The sequence below is a fragment of the Mastomys coucha genome, unplaced genomic scaffold, assembly GCF_008632895.1.
Source record: "Mastomys coucha isolate ucsf_1 unplaced genomic scaffold, UCSF_Mcou_1 pScaffold7, whole genome shotgun sequence".
NCBI classification, from domain to species: Eukaryota; Metazoa; Chordata; class Mammalia; order Rodentia; family Muridae; genus Mastomys; species Mastomys coucha.
In genome coordinates this window covers 30567432-30577317 of record NW_022196913.1, presented here as the reverse complement: position 1 = coordinate 30577317, position 9886 = coordinate 30567432, and positions in this window count along the sequence as shown.

Genomic DNA, 9886 nt, shown 5'->3' with positions numbered 1-9886 from the left:
AGAGAAAGAGAGAGAGAGAGACATTTTAGTCATTTTAGTGTGTAGTGCTGAGCAGCCAGAAGCAAAGCTCAGTGTGTTTAAGTAGTCATAGAACCTTCTCTGCCAAATTCATTTATCAAAGTTATTCTTAACATCCAAAGTTTATGCCAATGCAGTCTGCATATTTTGCCTAACTTACTTCCTTCTCTTCCTGCTCTCTGTGTACCTGGAAGAACCCACCCCTCCAAATGCATTGCATTCCAAGGTAACAGATTCCATAAAACAAGACTCATTCTAATTAGAATGAATACCAAGTTTTACTATACAGCTTTAAAAATAGCTCTTTATAGAAACATACATTCTTGGCAGCATTTTTGCTAAGACTATTGGAAAATTGCCCAAATTCCTGGAGCCTAAACAAAACTCACAGTGGCTATATGGGCATGTCTTTGACAATGGAAGCCAGTAAAGTTTTCCTTATATTCAGGGGGATGGTATTCTTTACTCCAAGTTCACAAAGATTCTCTGTCCTGTGGCTCCTTCCTCTGTCTTAATTTCTTCACATACCAATAGCCATAGAAAGAGCAAAATGTAATGAAAAGAATCCAATCTGTAATAAACCACCCTTGTTCTCCACCCCTTTCCCTCCACTTTACCTTTCTTTCCCTTATACATCATTTCTTTAGTATGATTGAATTTGGGTGTATGTGAAGACATTCTTCTTCACCTTGTGACTGATTCTATCTTTTTAATTAGGAAGGAGTCTGGCTTGAATAAGTAGGTAGGTGGCCTTCCCCAATAATGAAATGGTGAGAGATTTATGATCTTGAAGGGGGTCCTGTCCACACAGATGGTGAATGCTTGCTTCTCTAGGAGCTATCCCTGCCTCATTTCCTCCTGCCAAATTCCTTTGCTACAGCATTCTGTCATGGTTCTCTTCTGTCCCCTTCAATTGACAGGAACATTTACAAATGAAATCCTTACTAAGGTGAAGCTAAAAGACTTTTTTTGTCCTTCAAGGTCTGAATTTAGAAAACTGTCTTTCCTCATAGCAACTGATGACATCTCCCATGTCTGAGAACAGAAGGGAAAATCCATCTGTTTGTAGGAAGAGTAAAGTGGGTTTTACACGTACTCTTTTGTTACATTTAATACATTTATTTGTACAATAGAGTACATTGGTACTCTATTATTGACATTTATTTCAAACACTAGAAGCATTTGAGTTTGAAGTGGAAATGCTAAGTGTCTGAGAGAAGGGTCTTTATTATTGCACGCAAAAGTCACATTCACAGGAAACATAAGAAATGGCACTTTGAATAGGCACTTTTCTTCCCGTGATGTCATTTCTTCCAAAATGTATAATTTGTAACATTAAAGTCAGTGACAACTTGGAAAAATACCAATAGACATGCAATGTGCCTTAGAATGATCATTGCCATTTAGACTGTCCCCTGTTTCATTTTGGTGTCCTCAATATAGGGAGAAATGACTATTGAAATATGTCTGATTGCAAAGAGTCTTTAGAGCTTTGGTGCACTTAACAAATATTAATTCCATCTGGTGAGGAAATGATGTGCAATCCAGGGCTAAGCAACTGGCTGAATCGGCAGAACAACCTGCCTGGCTCCTGTGTATCACGAGTTCATCATTACCTAAAAGTGGCTCCTGGGAGCTGCCTGGTTTGGATCATTTTAACGATGTGTTGCAAAATATATCTGAGATACTATAAACGGTCTCGCCTTTGTTTAAGAGGAAGGACAAGAAAGAGAAAATAAGGAAAATGATTCATGTTGCAAAGTGAGCAGTCTCAAAAATAATTCATGTACCATGTACAATGCCTCCCTTTGACTAGCCATGACACCACCACCCATACCTAGGTGTGTATGAGAATGAGTGCACATGTGTTTGTGTCTCAAATGCTTATTATACTTATCTCTTATATTTTCCCATGTTTTTGAAAGACTCTATCCATCTTCAAAATGGAACTCATTCCTATTTTAATATGGAAACATACCTATTCTAGAAGTATAAGTAATAAAAGAACTTTGCTTGTTGGCTTTGATATACTGAAAAATGCAATGGACTCCTTGTTTTTCTATTTACTACTCAGAAAATAAGTAGATTTAAGGGTTATAAATGAGATTTGTCACTTCTATTTTATAAAGTACCTATAAATGCCTGCATATTCAGCAGATGGCAGGGAATCTACAATAGTGGTTGGCTAAACTTGACTTGAAAATTATTGTTCACTATGAAAAACAAAAGAATATATCAAAAATGTTTCATCATTCTACCCAAAACCAAATAAAATATTCCATGATGAGCACACAAACCAACATATAACTTTTAAAAAGAAAGCATAAGATACACATTCTCTTTCATCTTGGAGGTACTCTTGTTTTGGATTCTCCTGTCCAAATTTGAGTGAAATAAAGAAAAATACTGATGCACATTTATTCTTTAGTCCTTCTCTCCCTGTAACTAAGGTAGGTGATAAAGGGTTTTAGTAACACAGAAAACATTGATTTGCTTAGTCTTTAACTCAACTGCATTTGGGGATAGCAAAGCTTGTAATTCCTTGAGAACCTCCAAATGGTAGCTTTATTACTAACATGTTTGCTTCCTACATGCTTTCATGCAAGCAAGGAAAGAACCACCCACAGAATTCTCTGTTCATTCTCTGACACTGCAGGTGGATCCCATGATTTTTTTTTCTATTTTGTTATCAGGTGAAACTTGAAATTTAAAAGATGTCACCAACTTTGTCTCTCTCTGTGTGTATGAGGCTGTCAAAATAAAAGGAGTTGAAGAGAATTCTCTTTTTATCATGATAAGACCTTATAGATTTCCTCTTTAGAAACCAAATAAAGCTAGATATAAATCCAAAACTTGGGAGAAGACTTATACATCAGACATAGTTACATATGTCTTCAATTATAGTGCTCAGAATGCTGAGTCAGGTTCCTTCTTAAAGTTATACTTTCTAGTGCCCAGAATTCCAGAGAGAAAAAGAGGAGCATGCAATCCACACAAGTGCTCCACTATCCCTTTACCCTGATGACAGTGCCCCTCCGACAACCACTTAGGAGCTTTGAGCTTGAGAGTGCTCATAAGTAGCTGTTTTTCACTATACCTAATGTGTGCTAACCTCGGAGCTTATTCAAAAGACAACAGCAACTATTGAAGAAGCTTTTAGAAACTGTGGCTCTGGGAAGGTGCTCTGAGGACCAGGCTCCTCAAACACAGGTTAATATGTAGGAGTTCCATTGGGATCTTTGAAGAATCAGATCTTGATGCTGTCAATCATGAGGGAAGGGAAGGGCTCACATTTAGTCTGGAGTCAGGGTCATTTTCTTGCATTGAATTTAGGAGGAATGCTAGAATTCTATGTTCAGTCTTCAGTAATTGTTGGGATCCTGTGTTCAACAGAGGAGGAAGACGTGAATCCCAAATTCATTCTGGGGCTATCTGGGACATGATACTTTTAACAAGTTTCCAGCTGAGGTAACAGGTTGATCCTCAGATTGAAGTTTAGAGTGATTATTAAAAGAACTTATCGCATTCTAGTGACCTTTGCGAGCCTGGTGACCCCTGAGAACCTGATGTCAGTACTGAACCATGCCAGCTCTTCCATGGTGTGTTCAAGAGAAGCCATTAATTTACCTATCAGAAGCAAGTCAAAGCAATGCCACCTATAAATCTTTAATCCCTCAAGCTTTGCTATACTTTGAGTCAGAAAGGATGCAGAATGCAGGTCCTATGTGTTTTCCCTGACTCCAAGTATGTCTTCTTTTTCCTGAAGGCTTCTTGACTGGTGATGGAACATAAAGTCTTTTAAGCACTCCAGGAAAGTACTCAAGTCATTCAGTTTGTCAAAGCTGACACCACCTTACTCTCTAGCCTGTTACCCATCTATAGCTTACAGGTGATTCCCAGGAATTACCTTAAATTCCCTGACATCCATTTTATCCAGTAGACACTTATGCTTGTCTTTCTCAAAAGCCATATAATATAGTACACATACACACACACACACACACACACACACACACACCAGAAACCATAATATACAGGGAAAAGACCAGTGAGACAAATAAAATGACCAAAAATATGAGACAAAAGTAGTGTAGCATTCCTTCTGTGGTGGCCACCTACTGCTGCACATGAAACCTACCCTTACATGTGGTTAATACACTCATTGAGACAATTGGGGAAAACCTCATTTTTCCTTTGCAAACCGATATTAACTGGAAATATCTTCACTGTCAGCTTACCACGTTTTCTTGAATATTTGCCTTCTGTTCATTTACATTGATCTGGCTAATAGCTTTATAATGGGTATTTTAGAGACTCCATGTGGTCCATATGAGTTTGTAGTTGTGATGGAATTTCCTGAGTGCTCACTGTGGGAATGGTTCTGTTAGAGTCCTCATTGAGCTAGTGTGACTATGAACAATACTAGTAAATATTCATATTCTGTATGCCATCAAGTTGATTTTTAATATTTTCATTAAGAATTTAGTTCAGGTCTCTTAGAGGCTCTGTCTTCTCATTCACATAATGGCTCCCAGAAGAGCTTCATATCTTAGATCCTTAAATGGTGTCTATATTTAATCCTGAGAAACATTCCAAATACACAGGTTGAACTGAATCAGCAAGACCAACTTACTCATTTCTTAGACAATACAAACTCTTCAAGTATCCCTCAAATGAATTGACTAATCTTTCTTCCTCTAAATGTATCTTTGAGCTAAGTCGTATCTTTCATACAGAGACCAACTTTTCCAAATAGTTGTTTAACTAGAAATTGGCCAGCTTCATTTCTGAAGTTTTCTTCCTCAATATTTCTTGTGAGTCTGTTGAATCCTGAATTCCTTATTTCTTACATGTAACCCCAAATAACTATCAGTGGATCCAATCCAGCATCATTTTGATGGTACAGGGGAGCTTTGTACTCTACTACTCCATACCTCTATATGTCTATTAGTTCAGCTTTATTTAGCACCATATTTCTTTCCCCTTACTCAAATTTCTTCCAAACTCAAACCTTGTGTTTTAAAACTTACAAATTATATCCTGTTATTTTGCACTGTTCATTCTCCCTTCTAATAACTGAATAGCATTTTGCGTGAAATAGATAACTCAGCTCAACTTCAATATTTTCAGAAATTTCCAACCTTCTTAGTATCCATAACTGCCATTTTTCAAAATTGTATGAATTTGTGCTAATCATCTACTTACTTCCATGACTATTCAGTTACTATCAGACCTTTGGTAGCAGATGTGTAATCTGCCCTTCCTTCTGTATGTAATATGACCATTGTGGAATATAGATTATTGTGGTAAGTTACACAGTTCATATTCCTGTAGTCATGGCATCAGAATAAACAATAAAACAGCTATGGCTAAGAGAATGGATCTCACAGAAGCAGTAGAAAAACTATCCATATTCTAGTAAGCAACCTTTCATGCAAGTACCTATATTTAAGCTCAATAAATACATTGATTCATTAAGTTGAACTTGGGTAGAATAATTTCTTTCATCTATCATTGGTGACCTATACTGTTCAAGATATGTGTTTCTACTTCTCAGGAAAAGTAATATAACAGCATGGAACATATCCAATTTCTTTTTGTGTCTCTTACATTTAGTATAAAAAAAGAGTATTAGGAGCTATATGTTGTCCCCCAAAATATAACAACCAATGTCTCATGAGGTAATCAGAACGTTAGAGTCACATACTTGTAACGTGAGACCTTGTGTCACAAACACACAGAAAAAGAAGACAAACAAAGAACAACAGGAGTGAAAGAAGGAAAAAGTAAAGAGGGGAAAGGGAAAAGAAAATAGAGGAAAACATTAACTTGGAAGCAGATGCATGGTGAAAAGACAGTAAAACAAACAAACAAACAAAGAACTAAATGTAAGGATGAAGACAAGCAGTGATGTCATATGCCATTACACAAGGAATGCCAGAAGTGTCTTACCAACCACCAACAGCTGGACAAGGAGCAAAGGAATTGCCCTCCGGTTTTCAGAAAGATGGTGATGCTCTTAGCACCTTGATTTTCCCTCAAACTAGTGAAACATAATATTTCTCTTACTTTAAACAACATCATATGTGGTACTTTGTGCTGACAGCTCTGAAAACTTAACATGTGGAAGGACAGCAATATCTCAGATAAGAAATCGAAAAATGCCAGGCAGTGGTAGTGCACACCTTTAATCCCAGTGCTTGGGAGGCAGAGGCAGGTGGATTTCTGAGTTCGAGGCCAGTCTGGTCTACAGAGTAAGTTCCAGGACAGCCAGGACTACACAGAGAAATCTTGTCTTGAAAAAACAAAAACAAGCAAACAAAAAAAAATCCCCGAGACTATTGTATAGACCTTTCACAGGTGAACCAAGTACTCAGGATTCTTCAGATTTACACACTCTTTGTTAGTGAAATTCAGATGATGATGATGATGATGATGATGATGACAATGATATATTTCTTCCTGTGCTGTTGTTATTACCTGAGCATATACAAATAAAACACCTTTAATAAACAAATTATTAAGTGTCAAAATGTTATTCACCATCACTATTATTATCCTGCATATCTCTTAGGTGATCATTTGTATGAATATTTCAGCATGGGTTACAGAATCCCAGCTAGAAGTAGAGGTAGAGATAAAGTAAGGAAATAGTGGAGGCAGAGTTGTTCTGATTAAGGCTTCTCTGATCACTGAGAAAAGGTAGCCCTCTCTAATTCAAAGGCTTATGAGATGCAACCTGCCACTCTGATTTTGCACCTTGTTGGACAAAGTATAATTTGCTTAATACTATAACACAGAGAACAGTATTTTCTAGCTTAGTCACAGCAAAACATAGCTGTAGGAATTAGTGTCCATTAAAGCAAACCAAGGCATGTGCACTTTCCTGATGGATACTGGTATTTTATTTTTGGAAAGTTGCCTGCAGCTATCATGGCTCTAGTTTTTTGACAAGTGTCATATACTGCCATTGCAGAAGAAAATTTAACTTTAAAAAATCAAGTAGCCTGAGGGTTTGGAATCATACTTAAAGTTTTAATAAGATGTCAAAAATAATACTATGCACTATTTATTTATAACTGGATCAAACTCTCTGAATTTATATGTATATTATCCAATGACCAGTGCCATGAATAATTTATTATACCAAAATAGTTAATAGGTTTGTTATCACATCTATTCTATGAGAAATAAGAGGTGAGACCTGACTCCTCTCTATATTATTTGGGCTACAAAGACATATAGTATTTTGAACACATATTTTGCAGAACTATATTGAACAATTTCAACTTGTAGCTTTCAATCTGACCACGCAAATATATTTCTCAAAGTTAACATCTAAACCATCCCATGAAAGGCAAAACTCTATCAAATTTTTTGAAAATGCTGTTTGAGATATATTGAGAACTATGATGTCAGTCTGGCACAATCTACAATCCTCTGGGAAAACAGTCTCAATGAGAAATTATCTAGAGCTGTCTAGGTGAGCCTGTGGGCAGATCTATGAGGTTTTTACTGCTTATGTTAATTAAAATGGAAATACCCAGCCCATTGAGGATAAAAATCACACCCTAAGTTTAGATCTTGGATGGACTACATATGCATGGAGAAAACAAGCTGAGGCAGAAGCACGCTGGCACTCACTTATTTGTGTTGCTGACTATGGATGTGACTAGCTTGTTTATCTTGAACCCTGACCTCCACACAGTAACTGTGAGCTAATATAATCTCTTTCTGCCTTAAATCGTTTTTGTCAGGGTACTTTATCATGGCAAAAGAAATAAAACTAATGCCAGTACCCTGTTTCTCCTCAGAATGTTTGGATGAATAAATAGTATGTGGACAGTGGGACTTCTATTCTCATTGCAGAAGATTCAACAATGGTAGGAAGAGTGGTAGAATTGGAACAGAAGCTAAGGACATCATGTTAGAGAATTAGCATGGATATAAAGAGTTTGGATTGTTCTTATCACAAAATATGATATAGAATGTGTAAGTGGTAAGAAATGATAATAAAATATGCAATATGTTGATACCTTCTGAACCAGTGTATATCTACATGGAATTTTTAAATATTGTTTCCATTTGTATGTTTAATTTTTTATACCTTAAAAGTGTTAAAGTGATTAGAATTCCATTGTTTTTTAGCTCTTAGACCACTTTGAATAACTAATGTAGGTGGTGATTTCTCTGTGAGAAAGTGTGTACACATTTGAAAATATATGTATACATTTGCGAGCATTCTGGCCTTGTTTTACTCCCATTCTCTAATCCTGTAGTCTCCCTATGTGTCTCCTGGGCTCAATAGATTCTTTGTATATACATAAAGAAGATCTCTAAGTAAATGCTCCTGGAAAGCTTAAATTGGGACTTGCCATGTTCAAGTTCAATGACTGATTTTCATTCCTTATAACTTGATTTTGATACATGTTACATCTGCTTTCTATTTGTTAAAGAGCCTCCTGCTCTATGGCACATTGAATGCTGACAATGTCTCCCAAGCCACAGTCTGTTTTATCAAGACTCGAATGCCAAGCTTAGTTCAAAGAGAAGTGGTTTATGATGCTCAACTTAATGGCACCAATACTATGACAGAAATGCCAATTTCTAAACACTGGTGAAAAGTGTTTACCAGTAATGTCCACAGCCAATAGGCATCACACCTAACCAAACTGATTTTCAATCATGAGAGGGAAACTTACATAAAACTAGAAAAGGAAATACTGGATAAAAAATGTGAAGTTTCAAAGGCTCAAAACCTCTCAAATGTATTACTTTCAGAATTTTAAGAAGCTTATTTATCTCTTTGGCATGATGATTTGAATGAGATATGTTCCCTATATGTTTATGTTTTGGAGTTATGGCTCCCTCCCAACAGAAAAGGTGACACTAATTTGGGATGTGGATATAAGTAGAGGGGAGAAATCACTGCGGATGTACTCTAAAGTTCCTAGTTCCTTGCCCCTACGCTTTCTTGTCTCCATGTTTTCCTGCTTACAAGTCTGGTCAAAAATCAGCATATATAAGAACAGTAAACTGAAAACTCAGATAAGAGAGTCAAAATAAGTAATTCCTCTTTTGTAGTATTCTGGAAGATGTTCTGGTGACATGGAAGGATAGCACATGGTGCTTAAACTATTTTTATATTTGCTTGCTGATTGTTATCAACTTCTGAATTGTTGAAAGATTAAGGTGAGGAAAGGAGTGTATTTTTTCCTACTAACAGTGACATGATCTTTTTTTTCAAGCTGAAAGTTGACGAGTGTATTGTATTATACTAGAAACCTCAACATTTCACCTGAATAAACAAGACAAGCACATAGGAAATAGGGTATTGTGAACATTTAATGTGTTTATGGAACAGCATTGCCTGCTCAGTTCTTACTTCTCTGAGGATACTTCTATCAGTATTCATCAGGCTAATGTTTCATGTATTTAACATATATAGTGATTTGAATGAAAATGGTTCTATAAGCTTATATATTTGAAGGCTTATTCACCAGAGAGTGACACTATTTGAAAGAATTAGAAGGACTAGGAGCTGTGGCCTTGTTGGAGCATGTGTCGTCTTGTTGGAGGAAGTGTATTACTGAGAGATGGCTTTGAGGTTTCAAAAGCTCAAGTCAAGCCCAGTGTTTTTCTCTCTCAGTCTCCTATGGATTAGAATGTAGCTTACAGCTACTGCCCCAGTCCTATTGGTTCGACAGTGCTCCCTACCACGATGATAATGGACTAAGCCTCGGAAATGGTAAGCAAGCCCCAATTAAATGCTTTCTTTCATAAGATCTGCCTTGTGCATGCTGTACCTTTACAGCAAAAGAAAAGTGACTAACATATCTCCTAGTCATCCTCCAGGCTACTTCCAATC